Source organism: Perognathus longimembris, chromosome 12 (genome assembly GCF_023159225.1).
Source record: "Perognathus longimembris pacificus isolate PPM17 chromosome 12, ASM2315922v1, whole genome shotgun sequence".
NCBI lineage: Eukaryota > Metazoa > Chordata > Mammalia > Rodentia > Heteromyidae > Perognathus > Perognathus longimembris.
In genome coordinates, this window is record NC_063172.1 from 13,484,076 (window position 1) to 13,501,895 (window position 17,820).

The 17,820-nt window shown below is 51.7% G+C and overlaps 1 protein-coding gene across 4 annotated transcripts in view; it reads right to left on the reverse strand.

Moving 5' to 3' along the window:
• Zhx2 (zinc fingers and homeoboxes 2) overlaps positions 1–17,820 on the reverse strand; it is a 124,511-nt gene that overhangs the window by 41,482 nt on the left and 65,209 nt on the right. For 2 of the 4 annotated variants that reach the window (XM_048358996.1, XM_048358998.1), the window contains exon 2: positions 17,014–17,089. The gene's annotated coding sequence lies outside the window, so the exon portion shown is untranslated. Of the gene's footprint in view, positions 1–16,900; positions 17,090–17,820 lie in introns of all 4 variants that reach the window. The other 2 variants (XM_048358995.1, XM_048358997.1) reach the window with 1 other exon arrangement.

A 17,820-nucleotide genomic window follows, 5' to 3' on the forward strand; every position in this document is an offset into this window, starting at 1 on the left:
CGCATCTCTGTGTATCTCAATACAGCATCCACGGTGAGGGTGAACGGTCCGCCCACACCTGTGACACAGCAGTCTGGGTACTATTACCAAGAACCAAGGAAACAATCAAACGAGCAGAAGGAGATGCCACAAAGTGACGGCACACAGATTTGTTTATGCATTGCACCTGCAGAAAGGGCTTCTAGAAATCGATGGGTCAAACTGAAGCCATGCAAAGCCAATCACGCAGGAATGAATCCTGGCAGTCAGTCTTCCTGTGTCACATCTCCTGCAGCGTTTCTGAACAGGAGCCAGCGCCCCTTCTGAGCAGTCATCACCCCCTGGTGTCCCTTCCCCCAGAAAGCTGCAGAAGTGTCACCTAATTTAACTGCAAATGCCCTTGACAACGCTCCCCCTCCGCCCTGATGTGATTACTATTGGCCCTTCAAGCTGCTACCACCTGTGCACCTCCTTCCACAGAAGGGGGAGAGCCGGAGGGAAACCAACGTCAACATTAATTGCGATTTAATGCAGTTCACTGGAGACCCCCCTAGGGAGAGGGGTGAGGGAAATCAATTGGAGTGATTGAAAAACAATAGGGGAATTTAAAGAGGCTATAGCCGGAATCCTCTGGAATGAATGGGGGAAGAGTGCCCCTGAATTTCCTGTGCCTGGATTGATCAGGCTGTTCCTGACTCAAGGCTGCCGTGTGGTGCGGACGTCACTTGAGAACAGGCTCTGCGTCAGGCACTGGGCCAGACATGGAAAGGCAAAGCCATGATTATGGCAAGAGCTGGCTCCTCACGTCCTTCAGTGGGTGGGAGGCGGGGGGGGGGGGGCGGTGTGTGTGGTGGTGTCAGGATATCAGGACGGAATTAAAAATGGCAAGGCGGAATGAGGCAAGTGGCAGGAAAGAGGGCCTTGCCCATATTGGATACTTGGATCTTTGTGTATTAGTATGGTCCAAAGTCCCTCAGGACCTAGGTGGCTCAGGGAAGTTCATTCTAGCACCTTCCATGGTGCAAAGGGGCTGCCCATGTGTTTCTGGGTTTGGCATGCAGCGGGCTCTGTGTGCCAAACCCAAGGAAGCTCTTGGGACCAGGGATCTTCTTTTCCCCTTTAAGGAGGGGGTGGTCCTGCCTTGGCCAGGGCCCCTCGGGGCTGTGAGAGAGCATCCTGGAGAAGGTGGTGGATCAGGGCTCCAGCTGTGGGGCCTGTGACCCCCCTCCCATCCAGGCGGTTACCCCCAAGGACGGCTCAGGGTGGGAGGCAGGCTTCCGATGCATCTGGCAAGGCCTCAAGGAAAACAGCGGTCAGCTTGTCCAAGTGGCCCAGACATAGGGGTGTGGGGGGGAGGCAGGACCCCCCCCCCACCTGGCTGCCTGGGAGTCACCCACACCCTCCATACCCCAGCCTGCAGCTGCAGGCAGCCTTGAGGTTCTTAGACTTCCGCTCACCTCCTTCCAGAACCTACTGTTTGCCCTTTCTTTTTCCTGTCTACTTCAGTCAGGCACGTATAGCTAAATGACATGCAGGTTTGATTATATATTCATATATGTACTGTATGCATTTGTGGTGTTATGTATTTATCCATTCACACCCTCTCCCCCCTCCTCTCTCTCACAGACACACACAATGCACAGTGAGTGGTACACAAGTCTGGTCCGTGATCTTGCCTTCATTACTGTGATGCTGGATATGTAACTAAACTTCCAAGTCTCCCTTCTTTTTTTTTTTTTTTTGGCCAGTCCTGGGCCTTGGACTCAGGGCCTGAGCACTGTCCCTGGCTTCTTTTTGCTCAAGGCTAGCACTCTGCCACTTGAGCCACAGCGCCACTTCTGGCCATTTTCTGTATATGTGGTGCTGGGGAATCGAACCCAGGGCCTCATGTATATGAGGCAGGCACTCTTGCCACTAGGCCATATCCCCAGCCCAAGTCTCCCTTCTTTGACGTATAAAACCAGGAGAGCCCGGTGCCGGTGGCTCACACCTGTAATCCTAGCTACTCAGAAGGCTTAGATCTGAGGATCACGGTTCGAAGCCAGCCTGAGCAGGAAAGTCTGTGAGTCCTTGATCTCCAGTCAACCACCAGAAAACTGGAAATGGAGCTGTGGCTCAAGTGGTAGAATGCTTGCCTCGAGCAACAGAAGCTCAGGGACAGTGCTCAGGCCCAGAGTTCAAGTCCCAGGACCAGAAAACAAACAAACAAACCCAAACTAAAGTGGAGGGTAATAAGAGGGCCTTCCTCCAGCGCGGTGATGGGGGAATGATCCCGAAGCCTCTACCACCTGCCTACTTGGACCCGAGTGAACTTGGGCTCTTCAGGGAGCTCAGCTCCTTCCTCTTCGTTTTGGTACAGCCTACCCAATGACAAGGGGCCAACTTGCATTATGTGTCAGCCATTACAATGATTACAATAATTTCCTGTGCTATCGTATTGTTTCACTTGGATTTTCTAATAGGCTTAAAAACTTTAAATGGTTGTGATTTAGAGCAAAACCCGGCAGATATATATACATCAAGAGGGTCTGTGTGTCCCCTGCTTCCCGCTGCCTCTCCTCACCCCACAGAGTCTCCTCCTGCTATTGATGTCTTGCACTGGTGCAGTATATCTGTTACAACTGAGGCACCGAGGCTGATACGTCATTGCTCACAGAAGCCCATAGTTTATGTTAGAGTCTCTCTACAACCACACAGCATCCTGTATCCCTAACAGTATGGAGCAGACAGTTCACCAGCGCCCCAGTGTTGTCAACACTTAATGTTGTGGGGCTCAGATAGTGGACAGACTTTTGAGGCTGATGTCTTCCATGAGCAGTGGGCACTAAGGCTGCTCTATGTCTTCACCACCATAGTCTTTTCTCCTAGGCCTTGGGCTTGAACTCAGGGCCTGAGTGCTGTCTCTGAGCTTCTTTCTCTCAAAGCTAATGCTCTACCACTTGAGCCACAGCTCCATCTCTGGCTTTTTTTTTTTTTTGATAGTTTACTGGAGATAAGAGTCTCATGGACTTTCCTGCTCAGGATGGCTTTGAACCATGGTCCTCAGATTTCAGCTTCCTGAGTAGCTAGGATTATAGGCATGAGCCAATGATGCCTGGCCCACAGTTCATTTTTAGACCTAAATAACACCCCACTGCATGAATGCATCTGTTTATCTGCTTCATGTATTGGAGGATCTTTTCTTCTTTATTCCAATTTTTAGCACATATTGATGTTCCTGTCATTTTTGCCCTTCTCCCCCTCTTGGGCCAGTCCTGGGTCTTGAAGTCAGGACCCAGGTACTGTCCCTGAGTTTTTTGCACTCAAGGCTGGTGTTCTACCACTTGAGTCACACTTTCACTTCTGGCTTTTTGATGCTTAATTGGAGATAAGAATCTTTCCTGCCCACACTGGCTTCGAACCACAATCCTCAGATCTCAGAATCCGAGTAGCTAAGATTGTAGGTATGAGCCACTGGCGCCCAGCACGTTTCTCTCCCGCCCCTCCCCCCTTAAATCAGCCACTTCTTAGAACCCAAGATCCAACCACGTAATAGACGTGTGCTTACTTCCCATCAAGGCCTTGCAAACACCTGTATCAGGTGTAGATTTCAGTGGTGCCCACACAGCCAGTGTTCCAACTCACGAGAACCTGTGCTGTTTTGTGAGCCTCACAAGTTCTCCAACAGTCCATCTTTTCAAGAGCAACGTCCTCATGTGTCAGAGTGTGCCGCTCTTTATCGCCAGTGGCTTCCCAGGTTGAAATTCCTCTGCAAGCAGCTAAATTTGCACGTTGCAACTATTGGGCCAATGGCCCTGGTGTCTGCCTTCTGAAGATGTCTTCAGGAGGACATCTGAGAGGATGGGCATGGAAGGCTCGAGGAAGGCAGGAATGGGCCCAGTGCAAATGCCACGCTAGATTGCCTAGGTCTACTTGCACAGCTCCCCTGTCCTGAAGCCCAGGTTCACAGCCAGCACGACGCCTGCAGTGCCGGCGTCACTGCTGCTCCTTTGCTCAGATCACACGCACAGACCATGGCCTCTCTAGATCTAGCCAAAGGGCAGGTGGCCCGCCCCACACGGGAAGGACAGGCGAGGCTGACCCGGGGACAGGCAGGAGCTGGAAGAGGCAGCCCATTCCTTCCTTTCTCTACAGTTCATGGGCTTCCTGGAGACACAGGGCTTCCCGTTCTGTCACCTTGCGTGGAAACACCAATCTGCTCCCACATGACGGATGGTATTTGAGGATGCCGTGCATGCTCCATTTGCTCCTGTTTGGTTTGAGCAGTGATGAAGGATAGGCGGTGTTAGAAAACCTGGTCCACGGGAATGGAGCTGCACAGGGATGCCCAAAGGACACACTTCCCTCAGAAGTCTGTCACCACCTCAGTTTACCTCATGTGTCACCAGTCACTCCACTCATAGCTGGTGCTACATTTGGCCCTCTTTCTAATGCTCCATAGTAACACCTTCTTGACAGATGAAGTCCCAAAGTACAGTGCATTGTATTATTTGTGTATTTCTAAATCCGCGTAACACGGAAATCTAAGCTACTGCTCTTACTATCTGAGGGTTATAATATTATCATTATCATTATAGTGTTCTGTCCACACTTTCCTCATAAGCTCCGTGAGTCTGAGCATACAAATCTGCAATGTGACAGCAATGGGCTGGGGTTTCTCAGGAAGTCACGGGGCCACTGATGGACACATGTGCAACGCTGCTTGTCCCTTACATTCCTGTTTCCTCTCACTCTGGTTCCTGCCTGGTCAACACCTTCCCCTCCTCCTCCCCCTTCCTGGCTCCATGCCTCCCCCCCTATAAAGTGTGAATCGCTTTGCCTCAGCCTCTGTCTACTCAAGGAACCCAGCCTCGGGCAAAGGGCCCATTCAGCTGAACTGCAAATGAGGAGCTTAAAGGTAGACCCAGGCTTGGTGAGGCTGAGGAAGCAGATTGAAGTCTGGAGGGATGGAGGAACGGACCGGGGAAAGGAGGCTGGAGAGACGGGAGGACCATACCTCTCCAGGTTTGGGAATCAAGGGAAAGATGTTCAGTGTCAGTCCAAGTGCAGTGAGAAAGCATGTGGTGGTCACAGTTCCTGAGATGGACCTGATTTGTGTGTGTGTGTGTGTGTGTGTGTGTGTGTGTGTGTGTGCATGTGTGTGTGTTCTGGGGCTAGAACTCAGGGCCTCAAGGTTTTGCTAGTGTTTTTTTTCTCAAGTCTGGTGCTCTGCCACTTGAGCCACACTTCCACTGCTGCCCCCCAACCCCCCCCCCCCCCCCCGTTTTGTGACTAGGGTTTGAACTCAGGGCCTGGGCACTGGTCCCTGAGCTCTTTTGCTCAAGGCTAGCAGCTCTACCACTTTCCTGTTTTCTGGTGGTTAATTGGAGATGACAGTCTCATGGACTTTTCCTGCCCAGGCTGGCTTTGAACCATGATCCTCAGATCTCAGCCTCTTGAGTAGCTAGGATGACAGGTGTGAGCCACCAGTGCCTGGCTTTGGTTTGTAATGTTAACAAGCTTCCTCAGGGGATGTGAGAGTAAGACTGCAAGCAGGAAACGCGTGGGGAGGGCGTGGAGGCCTGGGTAGTGCTGGCAGGGCCAGCATGGAACCCAGATTAAGGGTCAGGAAGGGGTGGGCGTCACTGGAGACCCTCTAGAGTCAGAAGAGCTGATTCTGCATGTTTCGCTACTGCCTGCTTTGGGATACGTTTCCTTGGATTCTAAAAAGAAAAGAAGAAAAAAAAAACTTTCCAAAAAAGAGAAAAGAAATCTGGAAGGTGGGTGGAGCAAGGGACCCTAGAGACTGTGGTTGCATAAGTGCACAGTTTGTGTGTGTGTGAGAGAGAGAGAGAGAGAAAGAGAGAGAGAAAGAGAGAGAGAGAGAACACTATTGTTTCCATTCACTCCTTTCAGGGAACAATAAACACAACACGATAAACCGCACTGTAAAGCTTGTCTCTGTCTGAAATGTGGCCAGAGAGAGACAGATGAATCACACAGGGAAGGCGATAACTTGGGCAGATTAAGACAGCAAACTAGTAATTTGGAGTCTGATTAGAAACTACTAAAATCAGAACTTGCAGTTAGAGACTATACTTAAAGCAGTCCTCTTTTTTGGCGGGGAGGGAGGGGAACAGGGAAGGAGATTGATTAAGTTAATTAAGCTTTGCAGTTAATTAAGAGTTTTTAGATACACGCTGTATCTTCACATGGTTAATGCAGATCTGGGTGCGTAGATCTGATAGCAGAAAGTTGGAAGGAAGTCGGGGTTTCCAATGGTCATATACATAGAGAGGAACGTGTGTGTGTGTGTGTTTGTGTGTGTGCCAGTCTAAAGGTTTGAACTCATGGCCTGGGCGCTATTCCTGAGTTTCTTTTTGCTCAAGGCTAGCACTCTACCACTTGAGCCACAACTCTACCTCCAGCTTTGCGGTGGTTAATTGGCAATAAGAGCCTCATAGACTTTGCTTCCCAGAGTGGCTTTGAACTGTGATCCTCAGCTCTCAGCCTCCTGAGTAGCTGGGATTACCAGTGTGAGCCACTGGTGCCCTGCTACAGGTACTTTTTGAAATAGGAGAAACCATGGAGTGACATGATGGGCAACTTCTGGTGGTACAGAAGCACTTTCTCTGGAGAAGTCAGGATTAGTCTCCCTGCTAGCACTGCCAATGGAGTGATCCTGGGCCAAATCACCCACGAAAGGATCCTAAAGGTTCTCATCATTACCCCACCACCAATCTGTCACACTCAACATCGTTCCCATCATTGCTTCCACGGCACAACAGTCATGCCAGGTGGATGGGTTTTACGAAGCGTGGCCTTTGTTGAATGCAGATGCTGCTCTGAGCCCCGGATGAGGCTTCGCTGGTGGAATTCTCATAACAACATTCAGAGGTGAGCACTGTAGGCTCCCGTTTTTACCCAGGGGCCAACGGAGGATCAGAGACATAAATAACTAGCTCCAGGCCTCACCGAGAGATCCCAGACTGTGATCTGAGGCCGAGAAATGATTTCAGTTTGCGTCAGCCTTTACCTTCTCTGCCTCCACTGGGGGTCTGGAGGGCCAAAACTAACTTGTTGGCCTTCAGTTAGGTTTTCCCCTCTGGACAATCTAGACCAGTTCTCTGCTGAGTCCTCCACTGTCCCGGAGTGAAAAGGCTCCTATGTCTCCAGTGTCAGGAGCTTTCTAGGCTTTGTGGAGACTCAGGCTTGAGTATGGGGAGGGGTGCCAAGAGCTTCTAGGCACCTTTTAGGTGAGAGAACCCTCAGGGCTCCAAATCCACATCAGAAGAACTGGGTGTTCACCAAGCGATGGGATTTACAGTGCCACGGCTCCGAGAGTCACTTGAGCTTCCGGCACTTCAACTTTGAATGGGCCCGTGGGAGAGGCAGAAAGAGAAAGACTAGGCAGATAGGGAGAGACTGGGGGCCTGGGGAGACAATATCCTGAAGGCCCTGGCAGACAGACCGAGGCCCTGACAGAAACAGTGCCCCTGATGACCCGCACAGGGTCAGTGACCCAGCTAGATGCCACAACCACAGACGTGCCTGAAGGAGGAAGAAGGACTGCCGATTTCCAGGTCCCGCTTCTTGCTCTCTTGCCTTGAGAAATCTGTATTCCAGACAGATGAGGGGAGAGGGGAGAGGAAAGATTCTAGGGCTCCTCCCTGGTGGAGGGGGCTCCCTTGGATTCATGGGTGTTCATTCGCTTTTCACAACAACTGTCTCAGATGGAAGATTTCCCTATGATGGCAAAAGGTTTACCTGCACCAGACTGAGGGAAGATAAAGCTTGCTCTCTCTCTCTCTCTCTCTCTCTCTCTCTCTCTCTCTCTTCCCCTCTCCCTCTCTTTTTCTTCTTTTTTTGGGGATGCCTCCCTCACTCAGGCTAGTCTCCTTAGGCAGGGCTTCCTTTCATTTGACTTTACATTTCTAGGTGGACTCTTTTTAGGGCAAACTTTTTGGGTACCAGAGCCCAAAGGGAGGAAAGTAGCTGACCCTGGGCTCCCAGGCTGTCTGTCGTGCTCTGCTTCGAGGGAAGCCACTTAGGGAAAGCATGGCAGCCAGGTGGGTGTTGTGGTGTGTATGCTGGGGTCCCCATGCCTGTCAGAATGGATCTTACTTGTCACTGTAGATGTTTGGGTCAGGGAGCAGAAGCTGACTTCACCTTTGGGGGTCCAGTCCACCCCCTGTGGCTGTTGGGGGGCGGGGGAGACAGGATGTGGATGTCTCAAGTGCATCTGAGGACTCGCCCCACCCCGTCTGCCCTGGAGGACGGGAGAAAAACACGGTGCTGTCTCAGCTCCGCCCTCTGCCCACAGTGATTCTGGCCATGGTGTCTGCACTTGGTGCACGGGGTGTCAGTGACTACGATACAAGCCAAGGCCTGAGCACACCCTGGCACCTTCTGTTTGTACCCTCGCTCTTCTGTCACTACCATGAGCTCATGCCTGGACAGGCCTGCTGCAGGGTGCATGACGCGTGAGCAGTGCCTCCGTCAGCTCGGCCCAGGTCATGCCAGATCGATGGGTCAGGAGCCAACTGCCAAACCAGCAGTCAGCCAGCCAGGACTGCAGATCCTTGACACTGACCTCAGGGGTGGGGGCCAAACCAGTCCAGGCAAACAGGGGTCAGTGGACCCTGTGGAGCTGAGAACTAAATGTTTCCAGTTATTCATCACCGAGGTTGTTTGCTACAAAGCACTACTGGGTCAATAACTAACGGATACACAGATAAGTGGTGGTCTTTTCCCTCCCACCCTCCCTCCCACCCTCCCTCCCACCCTCCCTCCCACCCTCCCTCCCTCCCTCCCTCCCTCCCTCCCTCCCTGCCTTTCCCAGTCCTGGGGTCTGAATCCAGGGCCTGGGTGTGGTCCCTGATCCTTTTTGCTAAAGACGGGTGCTCTGCCCCTTGAGCCAGAGTTCCACTTTTGACTTTTTGATGTTTAGTTGGAGATAAGACTCTCATAGACATTTGTGCCTAGGCTAGCTCTGAATGGCCCTGTGATCCTCAGATCTCAGCCTTCTGAATAGCTAGGATTAGAAGTGTGAGCCACTGTCACCTTGTCTTTCTTTCTTTCTTTCTTTCTTTCTTTCTTTCTTTCTTTCTTTCTTTCTTTCTTTCTTTCTTTCTTTCTTTCTTTCTTTCTTTCTTTCTTTCTTTCTTCCTGTTGGTCATGGGGCTTGAACTCTGGGCCTGGGTGCTGTCCCTGAGCTCTTCAGCTCAAGGTTAGCGCTCTACCACTTTGAGCCATAACGCCACTTCTGGTTTTCTGGTGGCTCATTGGAGATAAGAGTCTCATGGACTTTCCTGCCTGGGCTGGCTTTGAACTGAAATCCTCAGATCTCAGCTTCCTGAGTAGCTAGGATGATAGGCATGAGCCACTGGCACCCAGCACAGATAGGTTTTTATAGCGTACTATGACTCGATTGACTTTGTTACACACTTCACACTTTCTCTTCTCTTTCTTTGTTCTGGGAGGTACAAGCAGGAAGCATGGTTATTTTCCACATATACATGTGGTCCTACACATGAATTTTCTTACTGTCACACTCACGAAATCCTGCCATGAGGATATGGAAAACTATAGCAGCTTCCAGCTCCCCTTTTGCTTGTTCTCCATCTTCCTCTCCCAAGCCACTTACTTCGATTAAACTCCTGTCAGCTCAATGAAGAGGAGAAGAGGGAGGGAATGCAGTCAAGGACCTAATGTATACCCTACAAAATTAAGAAGATGAGGGGAAGGGGTGAGGAGGGGAGGGACCAGTAAGGATGTTGGAAGGGTGACAATGATTAAGACAGATCGTACCCATACACTGCCTTGTTAAATGGCAATTCCTTTGTACAACTACTTAAAGATCATAAAAAAAACACAAAGCTCATATTTATTGTGGATGGCCTCTGCCCAGCACCACAGATCTGCCTGTTGCACAGTGAAGCTTCTTCAAATGCAGCCATGCTTCCCATCCCCCCCCCCATTCCCACCCCCAGCTTCCCTACCTACAAGCTGCTTCTCCACCTTCACACCCCGCTTCTGCCCACAGACATACATGGCCTCCGGGGCATCTACAGTCACGCTTTCCAGGACAGCCTCCTCCCAGAAGCACCTGCGGTTTCCATGGCACCACGTGTGTGATGGAGGCTTGTGGTAGGCAGCAAGCTAAAGGCTTCAATCTGTTTGTACTACACTCCATGCGATGACAGAGTAGCAGACCCAGACAAACTGCACTCAAATCCTCTCTGATAGGCCTCGGGACCTTGGGCAAGTTCGCCAACCATTCTGAGCCTCAGTTTCCTCAACTGCAAGGATAATGATGATGATAGGAGATTTGGCGATGGTATCATGTCTAAGATGGCACTGTGTCCGGGCCCAGTAAACGCCTATGGCAGGCTCGTTGATACTAAAACTGCATGCACAGTGCCACAGAGGCATGCAGTCCTCGCCAGAGTTTATTTAGTGCTTTCCAAGTTTAAGTGTGTGTGTGTGTGTGTGTGTGTGTGTGTGTGTATGCACGCGTGCATGCGCACATGAGTGCATGGGCTGATACTGGGGCTTGAACTCAGGACCTCTCACTGGCCTTTTTCACTTGTGGCTGACACTCTACCACTTGATCCATGCCTCCACTTCTACCTTTTTGCTGGTTAATTGGACCTAACAGTCTCTTGGGAGTTGCTTGCCCAGTCTGGCACCTCAATTCTCAGCGCTCAGCCTCCCAAGTAGTTCAAACTACAGTTGTGCACCAGTAGTGCTAAGTATTTTCAGTACTGACCTAGGTCTTCTTGTGAGGTTTTTTTTCATTTTAAACTTCACGATGACCGCTAGTGCATGGAGTGCTATTATCTTCAATGTATGGATGAGAAAACTGAGGCACAGAGAGGGGTAGGCAGCTTACTCAAGGTCACGAGGCTAAGAGAGCAGCATTCTTTTTCTCTTGCCACATTAGTGGACTTACTCATCTTTCTCACTGGGCATCTGGAATGGGTAATAAACTTTTGCCTTCAAGTGTATGACATACAAGGCCAGCAGTGATGGAGGTTGCCAGAGGGTGGCCCGAGCTCCCTTGGGGATAGAGGGCTTGATCCCTCAGTCCCTGCACCTGCTTGTTACTTGACCAGGCTGCATGGGTGGTTTTACACCCTAGAGTACACACACACACACACACACACACACACACACACACACAAACACATACATACATTCTCTCTCTCTCGCTCTCTCTGGGCTCTGCATATGCTGTCTTACAGTCCAGTTAAACTAAAATGGCCGTGTACCAGTGGCTCATACTTGTAACCCTAGCTAATGATGAGCTCTGAGCATTGTGGTTCAAAGCCAGCCAGGGCAGGAAAGACTATAAGACTTTTATCTCCAATTAGACACCCAAAAGCTGGAAGTGGAGCTGTGGCTCAAGTGGTAGAGCACCAGCCTTGAGTGAAAAAGCTCAGGGACAGCACCCAGGCCCTGAGCTTAAGCCTCAGTCCTAAAACAACAATAATAACAACAATACACCGGAAACCAACAAGGCTCTCAGCAATCTCAGACAAGCAGGAGCGAAACGAGCAGGTTGGTGTTTAATAATGCCATCCTGCTTCCCCCATCCTAGAGGAGCCGTTGTGACATTCTACATTAAAAATGTGACAAGCTTCGATTGCGGCGCATAGTTCCCGAGCGGCATCATGAGGCTCTTTGCTCCAGAATGCTCACACTTTCTGGTGACAAACAGAATACAGGGATTGAGGGATAAGGGGGTAGGGAGACTGTTGGCTTTCTGGAAAAAAAATAAAGTCCTTGTGGGCCCCTCTAAGCCCTCTGTAGTGTGGCTGCTCTTCTGCTTGCCTGTCAGAAGCATCATTTTCATTAAATATTAAGGAGTTGTTAAAATAACATCACCATGGTAACATGGGGGGGTGAGGTAGGGAGGGGCTGCCCAAATAGCAGCCTATTTAAATCAAGTGCTTGGTCCTATGGAGTGAGCATTCTGAACCTCCCGGTGACAAGGGCGTTGGAAGGGCCAAGGGTTTAGGGCATGTGGCTGTCAGTGATGAAGATGCGAGGTGTCAGAGCCCGGGGCAGGATGTGTGTTTGTGGTGTGGGTGGATGGATGGACGGACAAATAAATGAATGCCCAAACTAAAATTCTAGATGTTGTGGGGCTGGAACTTGGCGCTTGTCCCTGAGCATTCTACCTCTTGAGTCACAGCACCACTTCTGGGTTTTCTGGTAGTTAATTGGAGATAAAGAGTCTCATGGACTTTCTTGCCTGGGCTGGCTGTGAGGCGGATCTCAGCCTCCTGAGTAGTCAGGTGTGAGCACAAGTGTGAGCCACCAGCAACTGGCCATGACAGCGCTTGCATGTTTTCACTGCCATTTTGTGGTAGAAAGGAATTTTGCCAGAGAATTGGGGAGAAGAGGGCCAGGGAAGTAAACGGGGAGAGGCAACGCTTTCTCTTGTCTGAAGGGAGAAATAATGGTAACAATAGGGAAGCACATTTTAAAAAAGTATAGAGCCAGTGTGCCCCAGGGTTCAAATCCTGGGTCTGCATCAACTCACTGTGGAATCATGGAGAGCCAGGTGATTGATCTGCTTCCTCAAGTTTGTGCCTTGATGGGTGCAGAAGCGAATCAATCAACTCCAGATACCATCTCTATCACTCTAGGGGCCTCCACTGCTACAGACCAATACCACTGCAGCCACCATGGAGGGGAGGCCTCGGGGTGTCTGCATAGCCCTGACCATCTATCCCAGCATCCGAAGCCAGGCTTGGATGACTCCATTACCCAGGTTCTTTGTGAGGCCAGCTTTCTTCTCCTGTAGGCCACACACAATCCGCTATGGTGTCATGGAGTTTGTACCCCACCAGGGTCAGGTGCTTGGTTCCGAGAAGATAGTGAGATGGTGGGACCTTTGAGAGGTGGAGTCTAGTGGAAAGTGGTTAGGTCACTGGGAATCTCATCCTTGGAAGATAGTAATGAAGTTCTCCCAGGACCCTCATTTGTTCTAGTATAGCGATAGCAAGCCCCATTCCTGCATCCCTCTGGCTTCCTGTCGCACTAGGTGTCTCTTCCTCACGTGTTCCTACCATGGTAAGGCCATCTGCTAGGAGGCTCTCACTGAAGGCCCAATTGATGAGGCCACTTGACCTTGGACTTTGAGCGTCTAGAACTGTGAGCTCACATTAGGGCTGGGGATGTAGCTCAGTGATAGACAGCAGTTACTTGGCATGCACAAGGCCTTGGGTTCAGTCCCCAGCATGCCAACAACTACTGGAAACTTAATCTTTCTCTTGATGATTCTCAGAGACAGACAGGAAGAGTTCTTCTGGAAGCCTCAAGCCCATTTCAAACAAGGAAAGCCCATCCTTCAGGTATGCTCACACTTCAATTCTGGTGTGACGTCACCTTTCCTATCCTGCCACTCCCTCCAGTAGGGGGTGGGGGGTGTGTGGTGGTGGTGGTGGAATCTGGATGTTGAAAGGGGGTGGATGTGGTCTAGCTGCCACGTGGCCCAGGGCCATTGCTGAGGGACTCGGCATACTGTACTCGTGTCCATTCACGCAGGTGCCTGCCACAGACACGTCCATTCACGCACGCGCCTGCGGGCACACTGTGGACTTGTCCATTCACGCATGCGCTTGTTGGAGCACATTCATACACGCATGTGCATGTGGAAGACCCTGGTTATCACCCAGCCAGAGGATTTGAGCAGAGCAGCCTAAATTGAATATTTAAGTAGATTATTTCCTATAGAAGAGCCATCAGGAAGGCAAAGGAAGGGGCCCTGAAAGTTAGCAGAAGTCATGTGAGGGTACGCCACCCCAAGAGCATTTTTTTAAAAAAAAATCACTGAAAGAAGCAAGCCCCTCTTGGGCACGAGCGTGGATGTAAGTGGTGCAGAGCACACACTCAGAAAGCAACTTTCCTGAGCTAGGTGCTCTTATTTCCCCAGTTTACAGATTGGGAAGCCTGGTGTGGGGGAGGGGAGGGGGAGAGGAGTCTGGCTCTATACTCTCTCTCCTCTCATCAGTGTCTGTAGGAACTCTGGAAAAAAACCCAGCTCATTCCAGCAAGGGCAGCCATGTCCCTCTCCTTCAGTTTCCCTGGCTATTTCAAACACAAGCCAAGCTGACCATGTGATGACTCCTGACTTCCTTAAATGCCTTGCTTTTGTTAGAGTTTCAGTAGCGTTCCGGTCCTGAGCACACAGAATGGTCTAGAGAGAAAAGTCATGTGTGTTTAGCCAGAGGTTCAGACCTGCTGAGGCACAGGTTCTGGGTCCCCAGTTCTGCACCGAGTTTGCTGGCTGGGCTGAGTGGGGTACCCGGGATAAAAGGTGTAAAGCTCACTTGCATGTAGCAAGCCTTTCAGAGGATGGCTTAACTTCACTTGGGGTGTATCTATAGTGGTCCAGATTAGTGAGGTTGGGCTAGGCTTTGCCTCTCTGGTGTAAAATCAGGCTTCTTATAGCAAACTGCAATGTGCAGAACTGGAAGGCAGCCTTGGAAATTACTTTGTCTCAGGGATAATGAAAAGATATACAAGCTGCAGTCATCCTCTTGAGCTCCTGGCAGACATCACTAATCCATTGCAGCATACCCTGTAGTAGAGCTGTAGCGAGACCCTTCTCGGTACGGTGTTCCTAGATTCCTCATCCCTGCTCCCTTTTCCCACCCCAAGTGGAAGTGGGGTTGTGGCTACTTGGTACTTATCTGCCGGTGCATGGGAAAAGAGACTGGTAATATTTTTAGACCCTTGTGGCCCAGGCTCTGCTTGTGTCAGAAACAATTTGTCTCATATTTCCATCCTACACTCTAGCTAGGGCCAGAGTAGGGTGGGCTACGGGAGCCTCCAGGTAGGCTCCGAAGCAGGCCCATTCTATAGCCCCAGGCCTATCACTAATGTAAGAAATACAACCTTGAGCATGCATTTCAGGCCATGGCAGTTTTTATCTAAAATAGACAACAAATCCTGGGGTGGTAGGTGGTGCCTTTTGTTAAACAGAACATGGTTCTGAGAATCTAGTGACAGGCTGTTTGTCTTCTACCTTTGGGAACAGACCCCAAGGTCTGTCCTTGAGGTCTGGGGTGGGGGCTTGAGATGGCGCACCCAAGCTCCAGTCCTAAACGGCTCTCCACCAGTATCAATGACATCTCTCTGGTGCCGAGGACTTGCAGTTTTCAAAGCCACTTCTGGGAGGGAAGGATAGGAAGGGGATCACACCATGCTAACCACGGATGGCAGAGCTGCCTCTGACTCTGGATCAGAGTCAGAACCAGGAGGGCCCATGTGAGAGAGACGCCAGCAAAATGAGGGAGCCGGTCCACCTTCCCTCAGGATCTCCAAGGTAGAGAAATGGCTCGGAACACCCTTGTGACTACATCAGGAAATCAGACAGGAAGGCCCTGCTTGCGTCTGGCCCAACATTGGGCCCGAGCCCATATCTAGAACCTGGGCTGAGAGCTAGGGGGCCACTTACTACGCACAGGCACAAACAGCTTTGCATGAATGAATTCATCAAATCCCCAAAGCCACACTGTTCCCCTTCTACAGACAAGGAGACAGGGAAGCTGGAAATTTGCCAGGGGCCCCACAGCTAGTAGAAGAGCCAGGAAATCTACTCCAGGGCCCTAGGCCTTCAACACAGACACCACCACCCTGAACTCCTCTTCAACTCCTTTACTCAACCGTCATGTGAGGTCCTGAGAATGCAAGGCCATTGCTCTATCCTGCTGGAAGTGTGCTAAGGACCCGCTGAAGCCCAACTTAAAGCCAACCTTCCTCCTCTCCCTCCCGCACCCTCTGATAGCGTTGGACTCACACCAACGTATAGTCTGCACACAACACTGTCAAACTCAAGCTTCTTCCAGGCTGTTAGTTCCTGAAATACTCTGGGCCATCTCTGGCCTCCCACAGCGCCCAGCCCTCGGGGCCCTTGGGGAAACGCAGCTGCAGCTGACCCAGATGGGGTGAGAGGCCCAGACACAAAGTCCCATTATTCAGACTCTCCCCTGTACTCCGCCTTCATGGTCCCAATTTGGACCTGGTGTACAATTGTTCTTGGGTCCGGGAGTCTGGATTTTGGTCACTTGAATGTGGGGGACTGGATGGAGCCAAGCTCACCATCCTTTCCCAGGCCACCTGCCCGGGCCTCACCTCTTTCTGCCTCCTCTGCCACTCTGGGGGGTGGGGATGGTGGGCAGCGGGTACCCCCTGGTATGTACGGCCCAGATCTCAGGCCACGTCGCAGGATGGTGTGATGAATGGATAGCTATTGTGGCCTTGCTGGTAAGAGGAAGCCTGCCAGCCAAACTCCCATGATGCTTTTCAAGTTGCCCACCCATTGCCTACCCCAGGTATTGGGTGTCCTATCTGCAGCAGGCATGCTGTCTGCCGTCAGCTCACAGACAAGCAACAGGAGGGCCCGAGGGGACCAGAGACACCCGAGGCTCTCGCATCAAGTAGCTTCCTCAGCAGACCTAGCCACCAGAAGCAGGGTCCGAGTGGAGAGTTAGACTGCCAGGCAACTGAGGTAAAACACTGCCCTTCTCAAAGCTGTCCTCCTTCAACATTTTCCATGGACATGACTCCAACTCCTTCTTGACTTCTGCCACGGCCAACGAGCTCACTACTAACCCGAGATGCCCGCTGCACCTGCGCATGGCTCTTCTTTCCTTAGGCCGAGTCCAGAGCGACACGGGGTCGAGTCTTTCCGAGGTGCCTTGCCTGAGCCCTGCCTCCTCAAGGCCGTGGTTTGCTGTGGGCGCCCCAGAGCTCCCACTCTGTTCTAGGCTTCCCCTCGTTCTCCCCAAACAGCTCCAGGCACATGGCTGTGGAGCAAGAGTGTCAGCTGAGAAGGCCCAGCCTGGTCACCTGCGGGCCTTCGAGCCTCCAAGGACGCCCGGCAGGGACCCAGCGGATTCCCAGGCCCTCACCCCCGCACGCTTACCTTGTTCTGTGACCAAGTGTGTGTGCTCAGATGGAACTAGTTTCCGAGCCGCCCCCTCCCCTCCCATGCCCCTCCTGAAGTGCAGGCAGGCCCCCCCTCCTGGCATCACTCACCCATCCGATCTGGTCTTGCTTACCTCCTAGGGCTCGCCTCCCAGCTGGATTCGCAGAGCAGCCAGTGCAGGGAGCCCTGCGAGGAAGAAGAAGCCGGCCTTAGATAAGCAGGGCGGAACACCTGGGTGTCCGGCTCTCTTTTCTAACCGGGGCTGAATCACAGGAGACTGGATGGAGGTGGCGGGGATGCACCACGAAAAGGAAGAAGAGGAATCTGTGCAAGGGCCTCGCTGCTCATTAAACAGCCTCAAAAATCTCCCAGCTCTGTGGCGATTCTGAGACAGAGAGAAAGAAAGAAAAAAAAAAAGACCCTAACCCCGGATGAGTCAGCAGCCTGTGGCAAAGCCGGCTTTTAGGAGTGAAAGGAAGGGGGGAATCCTAAGGGGATACATCTGAAGAGGTGGGCCCCGTCTCCTCCCCCGGTCCCCACTGCCTGGTTCCAGCAGCAGGCTGCGAGGGACTCCATTTTGGTGCAGTGAAAGGGAAAAGCTTTGTGCTTAGGCCTCGAGTGGAAAAGACACTGCCGTCCTTCCCACGAGAGCCCCCCAACACCCCCCCCCCGACATATTTATAGCCCCAGTGACTCCTGCCAAATGCACCCAGTGTGCTTTGGAAATTCCTCCTCGGGAGGTCTGGAGTTGGCAGAACAAAGCTGTGCCCGGCTCGGAGGATGCTTTCCTTCCAAGAGTGGCAAGTTGAGGCCTGAGCCCCGAGGCTCTGCGGCCTCCAGCCTCCCCAGCCTGGCCGGCAGAGGCAACGGGGTGCAACCGGGGTCGGGGGGGCGGTGTGGGAGGGTGCTTTGCTCCC